Source organism: Dipodomys merriami, unplaced genomic scaffold (assembly GCF_024711535.1).
Source record: "Dipodomys merriami isolate MVZ:Mamm:240054 unplaced genomic scaffold, mDipMer1.0.p SCAF_5, whole genome shotgun sequence".
Taxonomy (NCBI): domain Eukaryota; kingdom Metazoa; phylum Chordata; class Mammalia; order Rodentia; family Heteromyidae; genus Dipodomys; species Dipodomys merriami.
The window spans coordinates 4,318,710-4,342,513 of NW_027206068.1; the positions used below are offsets into that span (position 1 = coordinate 4,318,710).

At 40.7% G+C, this 23,804-nt stretch overlaps 1 protein-coding gene and 1 non-coding gene across 4 annotated transcripts in view; one reads left to right on the plus strand and one right to left on the minus strand.

Annotated features, from left to right (window-relative positions):
- Grb10 (growth factor receptor bound protein 10) overlaps window positions 1-23,804 on the plus strand; it is a 161,496-nt gene that overhangs the window by 24,548 nt on the left and 113,144 nt on the right. For all 3 annotated transcript variants that reach the window (XM_069995982.1, XM_069995984.1, XM_069995983.1), the window contains exon 2: window positions 7,314-7,453. The gene's annotated coding sequence lies outside the window, so the exon portion shown is untranslated. The remainder of the gene's footprint in view (window positions 1-7,313; window positions 7,454-23,804) is intronic.
- On the minus strand, window positions 17,803-17,932 carry LOC138810264 (small nucleolar RNA SNORA51). Its single transcript, XR_011367071.1, has one exon. It is a non-coding gene; the product is annotated as a small nucleolar RNA SNORA51 (small nucleolar RNA).

Genomic DNA, 23,804 nt, shown 5'->3' on the forward strand with positions numbered 1-23,804 from the left:
CAGGCTTCCTTCCACGTGTACATGGATACTTTATCCTGGAAACCTACCAGTCATCCGAGTTACTTATGAAAATGCCAAGCAGTACAGAGAGTATAAAGTCCTAGGTCTAGAGTTTGGATGTTGGATTTGGGGTATGCTGAGGTGACTGGCTTTTGGTGTTCTGATAATAAAGTGTCAGACAAGCACTGACTCTGCTTCTCTAGAGATCTGCACAGAGAGGAAGAGGGAGGTCTTACCCAGCCACCCACTCCAGCTTTTCCAGCCTGAACAGTGGTGATGATTACATTATGTCCTCCATCTACAGGCAAGAGTCTTTCTCTTTGCCTCTGTGTGTGTGTGTGTGTGTGTGTGTGTGTGTGTGTGTGTGTGTGTGTGTGTGTGTGTGTGTGTGTGTGTGTGTGTGTGTGTGTGTGTGTGTGTGTGTGTGTGTGTGTGTGTGTGTGTGTGTGTGCGCGCGCGCGCGCGCATGCCTCCTCCCTCTTTTCTTCATTTCCTCCCTTCCTTCTCTCCTTTCTTTCTCTCCCTCTCTTTTTCTTTCTCCCTCTCTCCCTCCATCCCCTGCCTCTCTCTCTTTCTTTCTTCCCTTCCTTCCTTCCTTCCTTCCTTCCCTCCTTCCCTCCCTCCCTCCCTCCCTTCCTTCCTTCCCTCCCTCCTTCCCCCCTTCCTTCCCTCCTTCCCCCCTTCCTTCCCTCCTTCCTTCCTTCCTTCCTTCTTTCTCTCTTTCTTTCTCTCTCTCTCTCTTTCTTTCTTTCTTTCTTTCTTTCTTTCTTTCTTTCTTTCTTTCTTTCTTTCTTTCTTTCTTTCTTTCTTTCTTTCCTTTTCTTTCCCTTTCAGGGAAGAAGACAAGGAAAAAGAAAAGGGTGATAGTAAAAGAAAAGAAAATAGAAGGCCAAGTCCTTCTGCATTTCTGGAAGCCGCCTGTACAGAGCAGAGTCTGTGCAGTTAATGTTCATGTGACTTGGCCTGAAACACTTAATAGGCTCATTGTGTTTAGGTAGAGAGCTGGGATTTCTCTGGAATCCCTAGAAAGGGCAGGAGAGCCCTATGCAAGGGCTGAGGGAGGACCACAGGGGACTCCTGGTGTATAGATTTTCAAGACTGGCAGACAGGACCCTTGGATTGAATCTTGGTTACTTAATGGGCTTGAAAATTTGGTCAGGAATTCCGTCCTTATTTTTACAAGTTCAAGCCTAAAATTTTACAGAGATCAAGATTTCCACTTCCACCTCGTATTTGTTGCATGTGGTAGCCTCTTTTGGGTTGTTGATGTTCAGGTTCTTTGGTTCTTTCTCTGTGTGGGATTTGTAGAGATGACCTTTCATCTTAGGGTAGTGCCATCTTATTTCTTTACTCTCTGTGTTCTTTATCAGGTGATTACCTTCTGCCAGTCTCATGGGACACACTTCATGGCAATTAATGTTTTTTTCAACATTGCATAGCATAGGGATTGTTTTGTTCTTATTTAGCGAGAGGGAAAGAAACTGAGGCACAGGGGAGGGAAGGAAACTGAGGCACAGGGAAGCTGAATCTTAGCCGAGGCTGCCTCCTTTTCCGGAGCTTGTGAAGACCACCTTCATGACTACCCACTGTAACCCAGTCTCCTCTTCTCCTGGCTCTCTTTGGACTATTTGTGTGCATTTTGATGACTGTCTACCATTTGAATTTCTTTTTCCAGCCAGTTTGAGTTACTTAGTGTCCAAGATGGAGGGGTTCTCTGGCTTTAGAGCTGTTTCTTATGGAAGTTGACAGGAAGAAAAGCAGCACTAGGAGAAGGAGTCTGGGTTGAGCCACAGAATGGCTGTGGAATGAGGCAGGCTTGTGCCAGGCAGCCTGATCTCACAAGGTAGATTAGGGAACAGGTCAGGATAGCTGGACCAGAGCCTTGCATTGGCAAGCAGTCTGCAGGGGAGGAAGCTAGAAGCGTTGGATCAATGGTGAAAGAAGAGTTCTAGGCATCTTGAGGCAAAGGCAGGAGATCTGTGGGCTTGGCAATTGTTGGCTTTACCCTCTTCCTATTTTCATATTAGACTGCTTATCCCCCTTTTTACCTTAATAAGAGGTTTATTAAACACAGATTTTTGTGAGGTATTTGTAATTTCTTAGGAATTATATTTTATAATGCCTGATTTTTATCTCTTTTAATTATTAGAATTTTTATTATTTTAAAATACTTGTACAAAAGGATTTCAATTCAACATGTCAGTTTATGTGTACAATGCATCTTGATTCGTATCACCCCTTTTTCCATTATGGAAACTTAGTTTTTTTGTGTGTGTGTGCTTTTGACTACAGATATTTTGACCAATGGCTTTTGCTTATCTTTTATTCTTTTGGCAGTATTGGGATTTGAACTTAGGATCTTGTTCTTGCTGGCAAGTACTCTGCCAGTTGAGCCAATGCCCTCAGCCCTTTTTGCTGTTTATTTTTAAGCTAGGATCTTTTTGCCTAGGCCAACCTGTATTGAAGTCCTCCCATTTATACTTCCCATGTAGCTGGGGTGATGGGCATCTGCTACCATGTTCTGTTTTATTTTTAAGCTGAGGTCTTACTTAACATTTTGCACAGGCTGACCTCGAACTGTTATCCTCCTCAGTGGCTAACATACGTGTAAATCATTTTTCTTCTTTTTGATACTGCTTATAGAGACTTTTGTTCTGTTTATCCTTCATGGCTTCTAGGTTAAGAGTCTTGCTTGGAAGTATCTTTCTCACACAGATTTGATAACATTATTTGTCTACATTTCCTCATAGTATTTTTGTTTGGAACTTGTAAATCTTCAATCCACACAGGAGGTGGAGATCTGACTGAATCTTATGGAGCAGCCATTTCCAGTTATTAATCCTTGATCTTATTTTTAAATACTGTCGTCATTCACATTCCACGTCTACATTCTCTTACCGTGTTATGTAGACTTGTGTCTCTAACTGTATGTTTAGCTCAGCAATCGAATTCCTGGGAGCCTGGGTGTTCGTTGAGACTGGGTTGTACTAACAAATCCCTGGACAGGGAGAGGTTTGGCAATCCCTTCCACAAAGGGGATATGCTTCTACATTCTAGACTTTTTGGTTCCTCTCTGAAAGTCTTTCCCTCTCTTCAGAGTATCTTGTGTTTATTGCTTGGGTATTACTGATTATTTTGGTATTACTTATTGTTTCTGTGAAGAAAACCATTTCATGGTGACATTCTTCCTGAGTCATGGCACTAGTGTGTTGAGGAGGTGGTGTGAGACCATGTTGGAGCCTCAACCTCGAGAATGTTCATAGTTCTTCCAAATTCTTTACAGTTGGTCATTGTGCATTTCAGCTGTAAGTAACAGTAGTTAAACAAAAATATTTTTTCCATTCAACATTTGCCTAGCCTTTTCTGTTCTGTATTTCCACATTATCTAGGACCCTTGGAAGGAATGTAATAACTCATAATGTCATGTGGGTTTAATGACACGATGTCAGTTCTGTTTTTTTTTTTTTTTTTGTACAGCTGGAAGTTTCTTGTTCATGCCATGTGTCAGGATAAGGGAATTCTTTATTTTGAGCTGATTAACCAAAATCTTTAATTACTAGAAAGTAGGATATTAATTTTTTTCTGTTATCCTATGTGCTTTGGGTTTTAGGTTTTACCTTTTGGCCATGTTGCTCTTTTTTAAAAAAAGGTACAATATAACATATGCTTTGAAGGATGTGATGGAAAGAATAAATTGAAAGAGTCCTTAAGGCAACTCTAAAAGCCTTCTATCCTTTTTCCTATAACACAGTCATATTTTGTCAAAGTTGAAAGCCAGTTGGTAGTCCAAACATAGATATTTGTATTGACTTGAGTTCAATTTAGACCTGTTGACTCAAATCTTGGCTTTTGTGTGACCCTGGCACAGGCTTACTGTCTTTCAGCCATGTTTTATTCATCTGTAAAATGGGGCTAACAATTCAGCTTCAAAAGATTGATGTTTAGTTATCCTTAATTAAGAAGTACTAATCCAGTTGGATATTTTATCATGTGTCACATCTTTACTCCTTTTAATCTTCAAAAAGCCCTTCCATAAAAGCCTTCCAAGCATTTTGTAGGATGTGAGCAAAGGGTGGGGCTGTCCTTGCCCTTGTCACGGTTACCACAGTGGCATGATGGTGGGTGGCCTCACCTGAGAGTCAGGGAAGGCTGGAAGCCCTGGGATTGCAGTTTCTCCAGTCCTGTGCGAGGCTGGGGAGGAGGGAGACACATACACTCTTGTTCCAGTGTCGCTCACGTAGCACATGGAGCTACGAGGAAAACACATTCATATTTGTAAATGCAGCCCTTGCCGACGAACAGTAGCACATATTTTTGTGCCAGCGCCACACTATTTTTAACTGCTTTCACTTCAGAGTGTATCTCTCAAGTGCGGTGATATTCCATGGTTGTACAAGGGCTATTCTTAGGACTGAACTAAAATACACACGTGTGTGTGTGTGTGCGTGTGTGTGTGTGTGTGTGTGTGTGTGTGTGTGTGTGTATGTGTATGTGTATGTGTGTGGAAGCTATGGTGAGTGGAATGTTTTCGGATCAGTTTTTGTGTTTGCGAATGTGTGTGTGAACACGTGCGATCATCTTGTCCCTCTCTGCTTTGACTAGTTTTAGAGAAAAGCATTTGGCTTCTTTCAAGTAGGCTTTCTTTTCTTCACCCTGTTGTGTTTCATTTTTTTGACTTGGGAATTGAGACCCAAATCATGGGGATCTGGACCCCTTACACATTCAGGTTAACTTTTGTTTGCTTTCAGCAATGGCGTCTTGTTCTTTCTGCGGTGTTGGCACACTTGTCTAACACTTCTGCACATGGTCCCTGCAAACCTCTTTTCACTAGGGGGGCCACTGAGGAAGGGACTCGGTAGGACATGGTCCAGAAGATCTGGGCCGTAGTGGCTGAATTATGGAAGGTTGCTGTGTACCTGTTGATTCGAGTGTGTTGGCAGCTAGGTGAGAAAGGTTTCTGTGTTTGGTTGACTTCCTCTACTGTGCCTTGTATGGCCTCAAGTCTGTTACTTTCACTGGGAAAGGAGCTGTAGCCTGTGGTTTTGCACACCCTGTTTTGATAAAAGCATTTTGGTGATACTAAGGATCTAACCTAGGGCGTGCAACATGCTGGATGAGTACCCCTCGGGGCTGCCCTGCAGTTCTTCCACTTAATGGTTGATTTACTTTTACTTGTCCACAGCTTCTAACCTTCTAAAATCTTATAACTGCATTTTTAGAAATTCGCCTTTTTTTTTTCAATCTCACTTTGTTCACATATTTCTTAATGTATCTTCGTAAGTGCCTTCTTCCTGCAATTAAAAAAAAAACACACTGTACTCTCTGACATGGAATTTAACTTTTTGAAATTAGAAGCATTTAATTTTAAAAATGCCCTCTTTTGAGAAGGGCTATATTTCACTCTGTCTGGCTGAACCCACTGTTGTGAAAGTTGGGATTTGTTGAGTGTTTAAATAGTCGCTGTTATTACTCTAAATATTTAGTGTGTGAAAGCTAGACAGAAGGAAAACTTTACATTAGCTGAGGAATTTCAGGGAGATGTTAAAGATACTAAACAGGAGTCAAGAGGCACTTTGTTTCTGAAACATTTGGAAGAAAGTTGAGACATTCATTTTTGCCAAGGTTAGTATATGCTTTAGTAAGACCTCAGGTTTTTGCCACGTTGACTATAAAGCCACGTGAGAAGAGCTCTCTTGACTGATAAGGAAAAGAGACCAGTGAGTTCCATGTGGACTCTGTAGGTGCTGTTAGCGGTCAAGGTCAGAACATGACATGTGCTTCTGCACGTAGGTGCTGTAGGTTCTGCATGGGGCAGTCGTAAACAGGGTCCAGAGGTGGTGGTTTGTAACAGACTTCCCTCCCGATGTCTATTGAACGGCCCTGAGGTTATGGTGGAGGGCAGGTTCATAGTCATCCTGTTCAGTTTGTCGACTTCACAACTCACTTGCTTGGTTGACTGGATTATTTAATTCAACCTTCTTGAATAGATGCAACATGGGTTTGAGTGGGTACCAGCTGGCTAGGAGACACACACACACACACACACACACACACACACACACACACACACACACACACACACACACACACACACACACACACACACACACACACACACACACACACACACACACACACACACACACACACACACTCAGTTTACCTTAATTATAGATCAATTCAAAGCACACTTTGAAAAGAAAATCTCCCAGGCATATGTTCTAAATCTACAGGCACACGTCTGGCAGAGGCTCTGGGAAGTGGTCCTGAGGCACTTGGATAAGAATCTAGGAAAAGATTAAATTCTCTGCAGATGGAAACCCCTCAGGATGTGTGGATTTGAAGTGATACACTTACCGTTGTTATGGTGAACCCAAGGCTCTTGTCCAGCATTTTGGCCCACTGCCATCTCAGAAACCATCATACTTGCTTGACCGTCCACCTTAAAAAACAAAGCAAAACAACCTGTGTTCAACTTAGCTATTAGAATTTAAAAGAAACAGTCCAGTTAAACATAATATCATGATACTTTTTCAAGTTTTTAATTCTTTGAGAGGGTTAAAGTAGGCACTCTTTTAAGTTAAGAGCCTTTGTGCATACCTATGATGTTGAGTTTTGAGTTTTGAACTAATCTTGTTTCACACATCTCCTATTTGGTTCTAAAAAGACCAGTGTGGCTGATTTTGCTTCTGGAAATAGAGGAATATTTGGTGTGTTGTTAATGATAACCACTATTGGTTTGGTGTTTCTCCTATGTCGGGTCAGACCCTAATTCTATATGTGCATTTACTCATTTGATCCTTTTAATAAAAGCCCTGTAAAGGAGAAGCTATTTTTCATGTCTATTTTGTAATTAGGGATACTGAAACTTAAGAGTGTCCAGTAATTTGGACACGACAGAAATTCTTCCATGGGAGAAGCATGTGGGCTTTGATCTGTGCTCAAAATTTGACTTCTAGGTAAACTTTGCTTCACAACCCCACCTACACTGAAGGTCACTTGCTTTTTGAACCAGGGAGACATGCAGGCAGTGAACTGGGAGGCTGAGATGCCTTTCTTTTGAGCTCTGGTACTCTTTAGACCTTTTATTTTTTTCCCTTACGGTTGGTAGATGTAGGAACTAGAAATCAAGTTCTTGGTAATTCATTTTCTTGATCTGTTTTGAGAAAGGAGTCTTTTCAATGATCTTAAAAAAATTCTTTTGTATCTTTAAACATTTTTTTGGTCCTGGGTACATGCGAGTTCGGTTGTATATATGTTTTTGTGTGTTTTTTGTTTTAACTAGGCCACTAATGGCCTCTTTCCTTTTTCAGCTTTGGAGCTGACTCCTTTGGGGAGTGGGAGAAGACAGTCTTGGAGAGTGTCCGCCTAGTGGTTGGTGGGATCTTCTTCTCTTTTTGGTGACGCTTGGTGGCCGTCTTGGCAGACGGATCCCCTAAGCACTTCATAACAGGTAAGATCTCCTTGTGTTTTCATCTGTATATAGAACCTTTCTTTGTGAAGAGTCTTTTTGTTAAGTATTGGTTAATGCAAGGTGAGTAGATATGTGCCACTATAGAGTTTGGAAACCCTTTATTCCAGAGTCTCAGAGGGTGTCTCTTGCCTACCTCTGTTCTGTCACTCTTTTTTAGCTCTGCTCTCTTTACGAACACTGAGCTATAAGGTGCCAACAAAAGAACTGACTGGACTTCTTGAAGAAGGGCCCACTGGTGCCTCTGACCAGGAGGAAAACAGCTATTAGAGGGCAGCTGATGCCAGTGTTCATATTTGGCATTCTAGCTATGTGGGAGGCTGAGATATGGAGGATTATGCTTCCAGGTCAGCCCTGGAAAAGTCTGCATCTCAGTGGAAAAAGTTGGGTGTGGTAGTAGCAACTGTCATCCCAGTTTTAGAAATGAAAGCCTAAAATAGGTGGATTGTGGTCCAAGCACAAGCCTGGGCAGACATTGAGATTCTATCTCAAAAATAACCAGCAAAGGAAAAGTTGAAGATGACAGTGACCGAGTTTTTGCACAAATCCCTGAGTTCAAATCCCAGTACTGAAAAAGAAAACAGCAACAAAGAGAGTCATAGTCAGGTTTGGCTGACCTACCAGAGGCCACAGACTGGAGGCTAAACAAGTTTTTGGTGTCAGATAATGGAGCTGAAGTTCATGGTCAAGATGTCCATAGGGTTGGCTTGTCCTCCATTTGGCTTTCAAATAGCATCTTCCCTCTGTTTTCATGTGAGTCTCCTGTGTGTGTGTCTGTGTCCTAATCTTTTCTTTTTAGTCATAGGAGACTAGGTTCTACCTTCACAATCTCATTTTATTTTAACTACTTCTTTAAAGACTCTTGTCTACAAATACAGCTATAAGGAATTGGAGGTTAAAACTTTGACATGAACGTACTAGGAATACAACATATTCCTTCACAGAGGGCATACTGGCCCATGGGGCAGACACTAGACTGGGGACTGTACATTCCAGTTGCCTGAGGGTGGTAACACAGTCAGGGGATTAATCCCTTTGTGGATTCATAATGGTGGTATAATTGAAAAGTCGAAATGAAGGAGAGAGGCTTAGATGAGGAAGTGGGTGAGTGGGGGGTATATGCTGGAGAAGTAAACTTTAAATGCCTCGTTCCCAGCCCCTTCCTTTTTCTGTTTCCCAGCTACTATGAAGGTAGCCTTCCCTGATATGTGTTCTTATTGTCGCCATGTTTTGCCTCACCTCCTTCCCATGATAGTAGAACCAGTCATCTGTGGTCTGAAACCTCCACCCGACAAACCTATCTTCCTTTAAACTGTTTCTCACAGGTATTTGTCACAGCAGTGAAAAAAATCTATCAGTAGGACTCAAAAATCCTGTGAGATGGGACTTGGGTAGTTGAATAATCAGGGTAATCCCTACTGTTTTTTCCTTTATTGTTCACTGAAACTCAAGAGCCAACACTGTTATTTTTTAGGGTCCTAGTAGAGAGAGAGGAAACAGTATAGTTACCCCTTTTTATCTGGCTTTCAGTTTTTCTGATTTCATGCGCTGGTCAGATATAGTGCAGTACAATAAGATATTTTAAGAAGGAGAGAGACATACCATATTCACATGACTTTTATTACAGCCTACATCGGCTGCCTTAGACTTTGATCCTCCTTGTCTCCTCCTGAATATCTGGAATTACAGGCAAGACCCACCATGCCTGGCCCTCTTCTTTTTTTTTTTTTTCTTGTTGGTATGTCTGGAGTATCTAGTAGTAGGAGAGAGGTCTGATCTTACTCTAGCTTGGCTGAACAGGAAGGTTCTACATTGACCCTAGAAGTTTTCTGATAAAAAGCTATTTCCATTTTGGCCACTGAGGTTTACAAGGATAGACAAACATTAGTCATTTGGCCCTTTTTGAGATTGAGACAAACAAATAATTGTTGGAATTCTAGCATACCTGTTTGCATATTAGAATCCATTGTGAAGTGAACATTTTTAAAAACTCCATTGGAGTTTCCCTTGATTGGAGAGATTACAACTCAATAATCTTTTAATGGCCAGTAGATGGTTAATCTCTCCTGTTTCTTTTCTAGTTGATCTTTTCTGTTGGGGTTTGAACTCAGGGCCTTCACTCTTATTTGTCTTTTCTGCTCAAGGCTGGTGCTTTCTACCACTTGAGCCCTACCTTCACCATCCTAACCTGTCTTCTTGCTATCATTCTGCAGATCAAAAATTCTTACTGTCCTTTCTTCCCATTAGAACTAGGAAAAGATGTGATTTGCTACCAAGGAAAACCATATCTTACTCATTTTGATGACTTCCAATATTTATCAGCAAGATCAGGGTTTCTTGAGAACTAAAATCATACTGAAATATTAGTAAGTCTTGATGAATTTCTGGAAATATAGGGTATTGGATCATTTTAGGGTAAGGCAGCAGGATCACTGCTTTTAAGTGGTTATACCAAAATTACATTACTACAAATCAAGAAGATGGTCTAGTACTTAAGTTATGGAGATCAAAACCCAGGGTTCTCAGCTGAGGCTTTGTGAAGAGTCTGATATCCTAGTGTAGTCTGGTCCTTGGAATGTTCACAGATATAGGGAGTGGTGTGTAGAGAAGTAGATAACACAAAGAGTACGTGCTACATGGAGTGGATGCACAGGTTGTTATGGGTACAGAGACCAGATAAGGATAATCCAAATGGTAACAAGAACACCAGCTAAAACATACCGTGCTTCTATGTGCTGGGTACGGTTCTGTGTGATCCTCGTGGATTAACACCCTTGACCTGGACAAGAGTCCAGTGAAGTAAAGGAATGCCCCCTCCCCAGTTGAGATGTGATACTCATTATTTGTGAGTGTTCCTGCTTGTTGAAACTTACCTGTGATCCCTAGGGTACTGAGAACTAGCCCATAATCCAGCAGAGGAACCGCCCTTAGCTGGGGACTGGTGTCCTCTTTGTGGTGTGTTTGGTGTCCTGTTTGGTGTGAAAATAGCTCCAAAGTCTGTAGTGCTAGGGTGTTCACTGTATTCCTAAGCTCAAGAAAGCTGCTGATATCTCACAGAACAAGCAGGGCTGAGAATGGGCTTTCTCAGGTATGAGTGAGTATTGCTGGATAGTGGTGAGTTCAGTGTTAATTCATCAGTAATTTGTTTGTTGGAAAGGGCTTTTAAACAGTAACATGCATAAGCCATGGTTATATATCAGTTTGTTGTCAGAATGGGGCCCAAGGCTCACAAGATTTTAAAACCTATATTTGACCCAGGAACCATGGCTTAGTTCAGTGTTTGTAGTAACTCTCAGAGCGTAAGTGCCACCAAGGATGAGAATTCACTCTACTTGTTCTTGGTCACACCAGACCTTTTGATTTCCTTCTCCCAAATTGCTTTCTTGTTTTAATAGTTACTGAGGTGTCAAACACTGAATACAATAAACTGTACGTATTTGAAACTGTCATCTGATGTCTGTTATCTATCAGGTGTCAATCAAGGTGATGACATGTTGTCATTCACTCCTGCTCCCCCACCACATTGTCTCCTGTCCTTTCTTCCCTGCTACCTTCTCACAGACCTGTTTCTTTCTGTTGATTACTCCGAGTTTTCTAGACTGTTGTGTAAAGGAAATTAGTGTTCTTTGTCTAGTTTCTTTAACTTACTTTGAGATTATCTTGTTGGAAGCACATATCAATCTTTTGATCCCCTTCATTGCTGAGAGGAATTGTGATGGGGCATCTCACATCTGCCTGGTAATGGGCATTTGCACTGTTTCTGGAGTCTGTTGTCTCAGTGGTTACAGATCACCGTCTTTATCTGTGGCTATATGTCTTTCTAAGATTGTAGAAATGCCTCATCTTTCTCTGTGTTCTTTCTGGGTTCAATCTCTTGCTGAGGTTATAATCACCCGGTCTGGGTCATGGCTGTGGCATTCTCAATAGTTGTGTGTTCTGGTCTTGAACAAAGTAGATGTTGAAGTGGTAAGAAAGGCAATGTCTGTGGGAAGATGAAGCACTAAGACTTTGATTTCTCTCTCTGAGATGTCTGCAAGCTCTAGCCATGTATGAATCAGCACCCTCGTTAATTCTCTGTTGTCCCTTGCCTGTTCCTTCTCTTCTGCCTTTCCCCTCACCTCCTTTCCCTTGCCCTTCTTTCTCCTTCCTTCTGTGCATAAATAGTTGCAGTGCTGGGATTGAACTTAGAGCTTTGTACGTGTTAGGCAAGTCCCAGACCATTTGAAGTACACTTTCCAGATCTTTTGGTTTTTATTTTGTTTTTAAGACAGAGTCCAGCCACGACCTTTGCCCGGGCTGGCCTCAAACTCATCATCTTCTGCCTCCCGCCCTCCTCCTGAGTGGCTGAGATTCCAGTCATGCGCCAGTATGCCCAGCTACCCTCGCTAATTCTTGCTGAGTGTGATCTACAGTATCAGGAGCCAAACCACTGTGGATCCTTGGAATCTATCCTCATTTTGTTGACTCCATGCGTGTTGTAAGATGGTTAAGGATAATTCCTGGGAGCACTGTCCTCAGATAGCCCAGACTGTGGTTTGGAGGCCCATCCTTCTGGTCAGCAGGAGTTATTTTGGGGCCCTGGAGATCAGTGCAGGCTTGACTTGGGCCGGGGCTGAATCGTTATCCAAGGTGTCTACTATCTTTGCCCTCCTGTTAGTGCAGCCAGCAGAAATAGACTGGAAATGTGTGTGTCTTTTGTGATATAAAAACCTCTGTCTTCTGGTGGGTTTGGAAAACTCAAGCACGATTCTTGTCTATGTATTTCTCTCCCATAGTTATTTAGAATTGTGGGACAGCAGGTCTAACATTTCCAGGTCTCTTCTTCCAAGACCGACTCCTGCCAGGCTGGATATATATATATAATTACTGAAGTTTCTATTGGACAGGCTTGCCCTGGGATGTAGGCATGGGAGGATGATAGATAGGAGAAGCCTTGTTATTATGTTCACCTGCTTAGGTGCAGCAAACTAGTGTGTGTGGGGGGGTACTTTAGGGGAAGGCTTTGATCTTTATCCAGTGAGGTAGATTTTTTTAATGTTAATGGTAACAGTGATATATATGAAGATGTGACTAATGGCTACCTTTGAGGCCTTTCAATTAAAAAATGATAAATTTTGTGAAGAAATTTTCTGTTTTGACAGCTCTCAAGGAAATGTTGTTGCTCGGGTCATAAAGGGAACTTATTTCAGGGTGTTTCCTAGGGATCTTCCAGAAGACCCCTCTCTGTGTTTCTGTGACCTGACAGATGGATACGGACATTCCAACAGGATTCTTGGATAAAGAGGTTTCCTTTTTGCTTTCTGACAACAGGGCAGCCTGGCCACAGTATTACCAAGAGAGTTGCCAGATCAGTAGGCTGTTATAATCCATTCTAAGTTGAGAAGAGGATTAATTATTTTTTTTAGTTTATAGTCTCAATTAAGAGAAGATGGAGGAATGTAGTAAGACGCTGTAAGATTTATGATAAGGAGTATAACAGCTTGAATCGCTACATAGGAAGCATTTCATGCTTTCAGTAATAACAGGGCTGAGGGCTGAAGACAGGATGGAGGGGAGAAGAAAGTAACATTTCAAAGGTGTCCTTTCCTTATACTGACAGATTACTTCATAGAAAAACAAGTTGAGGACTGAGAGTTTGCCATGCACATGTTTGATGCGGATTATTTCATCAGAGGATGATTTTTTTTTTCCTTAGCTATTAAAGTTTTTAGATCCAATGGAGGGAAAAAATGGCTTTTGAAATAACAGAGCCTACAGATTTTTACAAACTTCAGAAAAATCATTTTGGTTACTTATACTGCCTCTGGATTCTAGTTGTATAGAAATATATGACCAAGGCAGATTAAAAATTTGTCTGTCTGTCTATATCTATCCATCTGCAAGACTAGACCTTCAACTCAGGGCCTTGTACTTGCTAAGACAGGGCTCTACCATTTGAATCATGTCTCCAGCCCTTGTAGTGTCCTGAACTTGCCTGCTCTTGGATTCTTCTATTTTTGCCTCCTGAATAGTTGTGATGATGAAACATGCCTAGCTTAATAGTTGAGATGAAGTCTCACTAACTTTCTCCCTGGGCATACCTGCTGATCTCTGATCCAATCTCAACCTTCTGAGTCTGGGATTTTAGGTCTATTTGTTTTTATCCTTTTTTTCCCCCCAGTGCCTATGACTATGTGTGTTAGTCAAACCCTCTGCCACTGAGCTATATCCCTAGTCAAATATCTATCTATCTATCTGTCTATCTATCTATCTATCTATCTATCTATCTATCTATCTATCTATATACATTTATATATATAGATATATATACCAAAACCACTTAAAATTCTATTTGATAGCTAAATGTTAAAGAAATAATAAAATTCAAATTTTACATAAGAAGATACATATTTGTAAATGTCTAGAACTTTAGAGTTTTAAGAATTTCAGCATCATGCAGAACATATAGGTTTCCAGAACCATTCTAACCCTTATAGATAAGATGTTTTTATTTAATATGTATTTTAATGTCCATCTCATTTTAGCCATGTAGTTTCTGACGTGCTGCTTTTGAAAAGAAATGTCCTGGTAGGTTTTTTCATCTTGGGGAGTGGGGTGGGGGAGAAGAGTGTGGTTCCATTTTCTATTACAATCATGAAATTTCTGAGGATGGGCTAGAGAGAAGAAAGGAGATTTATTTGGCTGTCAGTACTGAGGCTGAAAGCCCAAGATCTAATAGTCATCTGTATGACCTCTTGTGAAGAAGGGAAAAGGGCCATGTGCAGAAGAGGCTATAAGCAGGAGGGTTGCCTTACTTTGTCACACAAGCCCTCCCTCAGTAGCTTTAATCCCATCTGAAGGCAAGGCTCTCATGACCTAATTGTTTTGTCCTATGCCCACCTTTTAAAGGTACCACTATCTCCCAGCCCTGTCACACAGGGACCCAAGCTTTGAGCACATGAACCCTCTCCAATCCATAGCATTTCATATGATTCTTCCCTGATCCATGAAACTAGGTTGCTTTATCTCTAAGTCTCTGGTCAAAATGGTTATCATTATGCCATACCCCAGTCTCTGTTTTCATAGCACTGAGGTTCAGGGGATCCCCATCCCAGCCATAGCAGCACATTGCTTATGTTGCTGGATTCCTGAGCTTTCAACTCCTTGTGGGCAAGGTCTACCTCACAGCATAGTTTGGAAGAATGAGAAGAAAAACATAAAGGTGCTTCTTGGCTTATGAAGGGGTTATGTTGCATTCCATTGTAAGTTGAAAGTATTATCCTATAATTAAGTCTTTAAAAGGTAGGTAGAGAAGGCAAGGGGTTAAGAAAGCAATACAAACAGAAAGTATATTGTATGCATGTGTATCAATATTACAATGAAACCCCTTTGTGCAGTGAATTTATGTTAGCAATAACAAATTAAAAGGAAAACCAAAGAAGAAGATATTGTAAGTCAAAAATGCATGTGATACACTACTCTTCTGGACATTTGAGCATAGCCCCGACTGTCTTAATATGTATTTAGAATACTTACATATTGAATGGCTGATGCAATTTACTGAACACTGTAGTGAAAGTGCAAAACACATGATTTTTATAGATTTACTTTTATGCCACTATAAACTTAAAAAAATCATGAGCGATAACCAATTGAAGGAAGGACTCTGCATAATCCCAGAACTCAGCCCATCATAATTGTTCAAGAGACTACTCCTTGCCCACTTTTGGAACCTGGTGCTTCATTGTTCTCCTAGCCTACTCCATTTCCCCTCATCTCTGATTTTGCTGCTATGTCCCTGTTACCTTTCTCCCTTCCCTCATAGCTCAGCTTGCACATCTGCTTTTCTTGATGATTAAAACCCTTAGTCATGTCCATTCCCTACTTGGACACATTAGATAATTACAATTAGACACATCTCCCACTAGCATGCCATGTTGCCGCATTGCCCTTGCCCTGAATGCCAGGTGATATGAGGGAGTGTAATATCCAGGTCTCTAGCCCTCTTACCTGACCCTGGAAGAATAGTGTCCCAATTGCTGATGAAGGAGGTTTTCAGGGTGAGGATGTCCTACCCAGCTCAATAGCTATAGCCACTCATGGGCTCTGTCTGCTGGGATGGTGGCTGGCTCCTGCCTGCTCATCACTGTCCACTGTGGCAAGAGGGCGCTGTTTTAGGAAATTAGACTTAATTAACCCACATCTATGGGACCCCATTAAGGAACCAGGGTGCTTATGTTTGTTCAAGTGGTTCCATTCCCTCTGCACCTTGAAGAAACTTTTGTCTTAGGAGAATGCAGGGAACAAACACGGTCTCCCCATTCCTGGATTCCCCAAGTACTACTCCTACATGAAAGTAAGCTCTAGATGACCCTGCTTCTTCCCACTCTTTTCCCATTTCTATACACAGAAATGCCCTCTGTCAGCTGCTCAGGCTACAGATAATGAACCCTGCTGCTTCTTTCACATATATCTCCTCTCTCCTCACAGCTTCCCCAGGGGTCTGTGCACCTGATTCTTCTAACTGACATGTCTTGACCTCCCCTCCTGCCCAGCTACAGCTTATCCTCCACAGGGGAGCCAGGGTGATGCTGCTACCTGGCTCTACTGCAACTTCAAGCGGTGTTGACCACCGTGCTTTTTCTTACAGTAAAGCACTCCTCTTGTGGGTTCTTCACCGCACCTATCCAAATAGCTCTCTGATGATATGGAGGATAGAAGAAGGGAGAGAGGAGGGGAAGGAAGCAATAGAAAAGGGTGAAACCCAGTGTAGGAGAGAAGGTAAAACCAAGTTTAAGAAATACTTCCACAGCACTGCTGTGCTGGATTAAAGGCTCAAAGACATATTAGGAGAAAGTAAAACGTTTGGCTTTGTATAAAACCCAAACTTGACTATAAAGCCTTTTCTGTTTTTATGGATTTGGAAGGAATTTGGGAACTCTCCACACTTTGCTCTGCTCTGCTTGCTTCTTCATCAAGAGCACATTTCCAACCCAAGTTCAAGGTTCAGTTCTGCACCTGCTGTTCCTGGGTTGGAAAAGACTCCTGGTCCCTCCTCATGCTTGTCCACCACCAGTGAGCATCCCAAAAGACAGGGCCACTAAGAAACTAAATGCTTCAAATAAGTATGAAAGGCACTCAAATCACACACCAACTCACTGTACAATTTGTAGCTATTTTACAGTGAAACCTATATTTACCCTAGTTATAATCCTTCCAGCCTAATCCTGAGTATAAAACCTTGGGAAAGACCCAGAATTAATTAGTGCTTGTGGATCAAGAAGCACACCAGCTGAGCCAGACAATGGTGGGCGGGAGAGCTAGGGAGAAAGGCAGAATGAGAATTGTCATGCACTTAGGATCTTTGGAGAACTTGCAAGAGAATTCATTGGAGAGATTAGGGTTTTGGAGAGACTATTGATTTCAGGTGATGACAGCCAATGGTATAAAATATCCTTTGTCAGGAATTGCAGAAAGATGCAGATGAGGAATAGATAGAGAAGAGAGATAGTCCCCCATACCCTCTTTTCCTTCTAAATATAAGAAATGCACAAAGGAGAGTGAAGGGAGAGACCAAACCTAAGAACAGTTTTGGAACAAGTAGGAAATAAAGAGGGGCAGAAGCTGGCACTATAAGACTTGGGCCAAAGCGAATGCATGGAGTCTGGAGACAGGAGTGGTGTGGACATGGGAAAGAAACCGGTAGGGTTGGGGTGGGAGTTTAGAGTGGTAGGAAAGGGCTGTTGTGGGACAGTAAGTAATGGAGGATGGATGAAAGGGGACAGAGGACAAGAGGTCTTTGGTGGGGTTTGGTGGTTGCCCCTATCTTTCTGTTGCCTAGGAAAGGCAACACAACTCCTGGGTTTGGAAACGGATTTTCTCTGACCTGAAAAACAATCCAGGTCAGAGAAGTTGTAGAGCTGTGTTGCTATAGTTTGTACTTTGAGTATCTCCCAAAGGCCCATATGTGAAAGGCTTAGTCACCAGGGTGGCTTTATTGGGAAGTGGTTGGAGCCTTTCTTAAGAGGTGGGGTTTGGTGGAAGGTCTTGGTACTCTTGAAGGGGATTATGGGACTTTGGTGCCTCCTGTTCCTCCAGTCTTCCCTGGCTTCCCAGCTCTAAGGTGAGTACTCGGCTGGGCACTTTCAACATCTTTTGCTGCCTCATCCAGACCCAGGAACCGCAGAGACAATCCATCTTGGACCGGGATCAGCAAGACCGTAAGCAGGATTAACTTCTTTTATCTTTCAAAGTTGGTTATTTCAGGTGTTCCTTACAAGGATGGAAAGCTGAGTGAAAAAAAGTACCACCTCTTCTTTTTTCATTGGTGTCCTGATCTTTTATTTTTTTTCCCTTGTCTCCCATTCACAATTCAGACTAGGCACAGGCCTGGGCTGAGGTGTAGATGGGGTAGGTTTACTCTGCCTCCTCTTTCTATACAGTCAGTGTAAGAACACAGCCTGTGGTAAGCACTCAGAGGCCTGGTGTCCTGATCTTCAGTGCAATGGAAAATAAATTATTTTTCACTTTTTTCTAGCAGGACTAACAGCTTTCCCTGAGTTGTGGGTTATTCACGTTAGGCAGAGGACAAAAAATTTTCAATGAGTAATTAGGAAAGACTTGATTTTTTTTTTCTTAAAAAAAAACAACAAAAACCTAGATGCAGTTTTCAGTTGAGTTCCTCCTGGAGTAACATTCTTCAGCTTCAGAGATCTTTGCAATATGGAAGCTGTTTTATTACAGTTTAGTATTTTAAAAATAATCTCCAAACATGATTTTTGTATCACTGTCTATTGCTGTACTTTAATATGTGTGGAATCAGGCATGATTTTTACTCTAATTTCACTTCTTCCTTTTTTCACATGGGGAGCCAGTGTCTCCCAACTGCTGGTGATTTTTCTCCATTTAAAAAAATTTTTTAATACATATGTATAAATATATATATATTTAAGAATTGTCTCAAATGGTCATTGATGTGTTTTCTATTTTCTTTTTGATGTTTGAAATAGTCTTTTTATCCTTTATTAAAATTTAGAAATATGTTGGTGTTAGTTTTATACATATTAACTTAGTATATCATGAGAATTGTTCCATTATACTTTGTTAAGAAAAAAACAGGACTTTCCAGTTTTAGCAGAATGTACAGCTTATCTTTTTTGCAATGATTTACCTCAAAACTTGAAATTTCCCTTTAATTTTAAATTTTAATTTTATTTGCTTAACTTTTCTATCTATTCTTATGCAATCCAGTTACTTAATTAGCAATACATCTTGAATCTCTGTTACCTTGTGCCATCATTCTGGAATAGCAGGGAGCAAGACCAAGTTCTTGAAGTTGGGATTTGTAACTACCTAAACAGTAAAGTAAGATCAATGTGAAACAAAGAGAGAAGACAGAAGGATCTGGGGTCTCCTAGTGTCCTTTGAGCATGTCTCCAATGACATATCCCTTTTCCCTGTGTCCCATTTCCCACCCAAGTGTAAGACCAGGCATGGGTCTGTGGGAGAAAGTTCTAGTTCCAAACTATAGCCTGGGTTTTTGTATTAGAGATACCCGATGGCGCTGGGAAGTTGGCTCAGTGGTCGAGTGCTTGCCCTGGATTCGTTTCCTCAGTACCACATAAGCAGAAAAAGCCAGAAGTGGTGCTGTGGCTCAAGTGGCAGAGCGCTCGCCTTGAGCTGAAGAGCTGAGGGACAGCGCCCAGGCCCAGAGTTGAGCCCCCACAACCAACCAAACAAAAAATGTTAGTTAAAAAAAAAAAGAGAGAGAGAGATGCTTGAGCATTTATGCTAGAACTGCTTATGTCAAAGGGGTCATTTGGTCACTCATGTGGCTGTCATGGGAATATCCTATGAGCAGGGAACAGCAGCGTTTGAAAAGAACAGAAGAGAAAATTTGAAACACACATTTTGAAGCAAGCAAAGATTTCTTGAGGAAATACGTTAGAATTTCCTAGCCATGTTATATGAACATTTTGAATCTGTGGTCAAAAGAAAAATAGCATTCACTTAGCACAGTTGAGTGACTTTTCTCCAGCCTCATTCAGCTCCTGATTAAGAAGGTCCTGGAAGTGACTAATTATGTTTAAGCAGATGAGCTGTGTTTTTCTAAAACAGAAGGTCAGTGGAAGAGATGAGTGGGAGAGCAAAGATATTACTGGGAATTGCCCTGCATCAGTTGGGTCCTCAGCCAGCCAAGACAGGAATGACGATTGAAGGCTGCAGAGGAGCAGGAGAGTAAGAAGGAGGATCCATGAGCTTGGGGGTGTTGGCAGGAAGGGATTGGGTTCTCCAAATGGAAAGGCAACCCAGACACTGTCCACAAACCCAAACCCCATCCCAGCCATATTTGCAAATTGTAGGTTGTAACCCATGATCATGCCTTGAATTCAAGTTAGTAGGTCATGAAAGATTTTTTTATCAGTCAACTAGAAGAGGGAATATTAGAGTAGATTGTACAGATTCTCAGCACGTACTGAGTACTAAACACATTGCCAGGTGTGATGAGCTACATGGCTTGGAAAATGAACCAGGTAAACCTGGTTTGGTCATACATGTGTCATTTGGTTATCAACTAACTGCTCTTGCCTTTTATTTTTCTAATAGTTGATGTCAGGTTGATCACCATTGAGATGAAAGTGTGAACACTCTACTGTTCACATCATTCACATCCACCATGAACATAATTTGCAGAGAGAATTGATGTCAAATGCCCAAGAATATCACTTGCCATCTGCCAATGTTTCCAAAGTTCAGTTAGGAACACCCGATGTACTTTTCAAAAAATTGTGATAGGGTGCCACATTTCTTAAGTTTGTGACAATTGTAGAGTTTTAATTTAACTGGTACAAATTGACATTAAGGTGGAAAAATAAAACAAAAAAATCCATCAGAACAATAAAGGCAAGTTCAAGTTTGGCTATTGGATCCAGAAGTGTAAATATTGACTTTGTTAAGAAAAATGTTGACTTTAGTATCAGCCAACTTTTGACTTTGACTGAACTGTTTTCTAAACTATAGTCTAATAAAGAAGTGCAAACTTTATAATGAAGATTATTTAAATTTTTATGATAAAGGTCACAACTCATTTAAGATCAGCAGACATCCATACATTATTTATAATAGCAGTCTTGCAAAGGAACACTTAACCTTCAACATTACAAGGACATATGAAAACAACACAGCAAGATGAACTTGAGAGTGAGGCCCAGTTAAGCAAGGAGCAGAAAAAGGCTACAGGAACTGGAACACGTTCATAGTGATCCTACAACTGTTAATAAGAACCTTGTGTTATTATAAATACAAAGCTGCTGTAGAGCCACTGGCTTAGAAAACTATTCTTCCTTGTCCATGTTTAGCACACCTAATTTTGGTAAATAGCTGGTGATTTAAGACTTGAGTTCTTTAACAGTGTAGATCATCACATGTGCTTAACTTGTGGAGCACTTAGAAGTGAGGTGTTTTTTTTGTTTTTTTTTTTTTTTTTGTCGGTTATGGCGCTTGAACTCTGGGCTTGGATGCTGTCTCTCAGCTCTTCAGCTCAAGGCTAGCGCCCTACCACTTGAGCTACAGCGCCACTTCCAGTTCTCTGGTGGTTTATTGGAGATAAGATTCTCACAGACTTTCCTGCCTGGGCTGGCTTTGAACCGAGATCCTCAGATCTCAGCCTCCTGAGTAGCTAGGATTACAGGCGTGAGCCACTGGTGCCTGGCTGAAGTGAGGTTTTTGATTAGGTCTGGTAGATATAGATTGGGTAGCCCTGATCTCAAATACTTAGTAGCAGAAGTATTTCAGATTTTGGAATATTTGCATAGACTTTACCCATTGAATCTCTAATCTGAAACTTTAAACATCTCAAATGCTACAAAATCCAAAGCTTTTTGAATATCATTTTAATGCTTAAAAAGTTTTTAGGTTTCTGAGCATTCCAGGGATAGAACATGCTCAAAATGTGTAGGCTATCCAGACTTGAAAGAGTACTGATAGCCACAACTTTTTATCTCTCTTACATGGGTGGCAAAATAATTTGATGGAAGGCTTTTTATATGGATTACACTTACCTCATTGACAGCAATGCACCAAGTTACGGAACCAGACAAGGTCATTGAAAAACTATAAACAATTTCCACATGATGGAATAAGTATGACCAGAAAAGATGATGATGTTATTTTTAAAAATAGTTTTGAAAGTACAAAAGTGAAATTTGGAAGCATTGCTTTATATATATATATCTCCAAGCTTCCATTTCCTAAGACATTCTGCTGAATTCTCATGGTTGTATTAAAAATGTGGAAGTTGTTGGTTTTATTAAAGGTTGTTTACTAAATGACCTATTTTCAATACCTTTTAAGTTTCAGTAAACTATATAAAACATAAAATTTTTTCAGTAGGTACACACTGATATATGCTATCACTATTGTTTCTAGAACTGTGCTAATTATTCCAGTGAAAGGAACTCTGAACCCATTATATTTTCTTTTTCCCCAGATTCCTCATGACTTCTGCTCTACTTTTGTCTATAAATTTGCCTTTCTCATAAACATGAGTTCATATGATAATTGTCCTTTTGTGTATAGCTTATTTCACTTGCCATGATGTCTTCAGATTTCATCCATGTTGTAGCATGTATCAGAATTTCATTCTTCTTCAGGGGTGAATACCATTCCATTGTGTGTGTATTCTCCATTAATTTGTTGATGAGACTTGGATTGCTTCCTCCTTTTGTGTCTTGAATTGTGGTGCTGAGAGCATGGCTATACAAGTATCTGAGTCCCTGCTTTCAGTTCTTTGGCATAGCGTGCCGATGTAACTGTTGAATCATGTTAATTCTTTAATTTTTTGAGGCATCACCATATCATTTTCAATACCAGCTGCTACCATTTTACATTCACTCCAGCAGTGCACAAAGGCTCCAATTTCTTTGTGTCTTTGTCAACACATATTATTCATTTTCCCTCCCTCCCTTCTTGAAGGCAAGTTGGTATCTTGCTGTTGTGTTGATCTGCATTTCCCTAGTGACTAATGATGTGGAACTCTTCATGAGCATATTGGCCATTTTTATATCTTCTTTGGAGAACTATCTACTCAAGTCCTTTGTGTATTCTTGAACTGGTCTATGTTTTTCTTATTGAGTTTATAGGAGTTCTTTATATATTGTGACTGTTCATCTCTTTTTCTGTACATTGACCTCCACTTTCCTGGTAATGTGTTTGATCTACTGAAGTTGTAAATTTTGATGAAGAATAATTTTGTCTACTTTTCTTTTGTTGCCATACCATTGGTGTTGTATCCAATAAGTCACAACCAAATCCAACATTATGAAGATTTTTTTTTCTGATGTTTTCTTCTATAGATTTTATGCTTTTGTCTCCAATGTTTAGATCTTTCAGCCAGGTTCAGTCAATTCAGTTATGGTTTAAGGTTAAGATCCATTTTTTTTTTTTTTTTTTTTTTTTGGTCATGGGGCTTGCACTCTGGGCTGGGGTACTGTCCCTGAGCTCTTCAGCTCAAGATGAGTGCTCTACCACTTGAGCCATAGCACCACTTTCAGTTTTCTGGTGGGTAATTGGAGATGAGTTTCATGGACTTTCCTGCCTGGGCTGGCTTTGAACCGTGATCCTTAGATCTCAACCTCCTGAATAGCTAGGATTTCAGGTGTGAGCCACCAGCGCCCGACTCCTCTCCATTCTTGACACTCAATTTTTTTTTTTAAACCACTGGTTAGAAAAACTGTCTGATGCTGAAAACCAATTGACCAAAAATCCAAAGGTTTGTTTCTAGGCTATTTTATTTCTCTGGTCTCTGTGTTTGTATCAGCAACACAGTTTTAATTGTTGTAGTTCTGTTGTGAGTTTTGGAGTGAGAAATTGGGAGTCTTCCAACTTCATTGTTGGTTTTCAAATTTATTTTGGTTTTGGGGATCCCTTGAGAATCCTTGTAGAATTATTTTTTCTTTTTCTATTTCTATGCAAGACATGAATTGGATTTTGATTAGAGATTGCGTTGACTTTGTAGATAGTTTTGGGCAGTATAGGAGGCAGAGACTACTGGCCCTAAGCATACAGCAGTACTCTGTGGCCCTGAAAAGCAAATTATTTGTGGCACTGGTCCACAGAGATGATAGGTTGTCCAATGGAACAGCACTTATATATTTATGCTTATAAAGATAAGTTTTCAGGACTTTACAACTCTAAAATCTGAAGGGCAGGCTAGAAAATGCAGGTAGGAGTTTATTGTGCTCATTAAACAATTTCTTTTTTTTCCTGAAAAAATCTGTTTTTGCTTTAAAACAAATGCATAAAACAAATGAATCCCCTATTAATAGTTATCTGTTTTCCTTAAAGTCAAGTGATT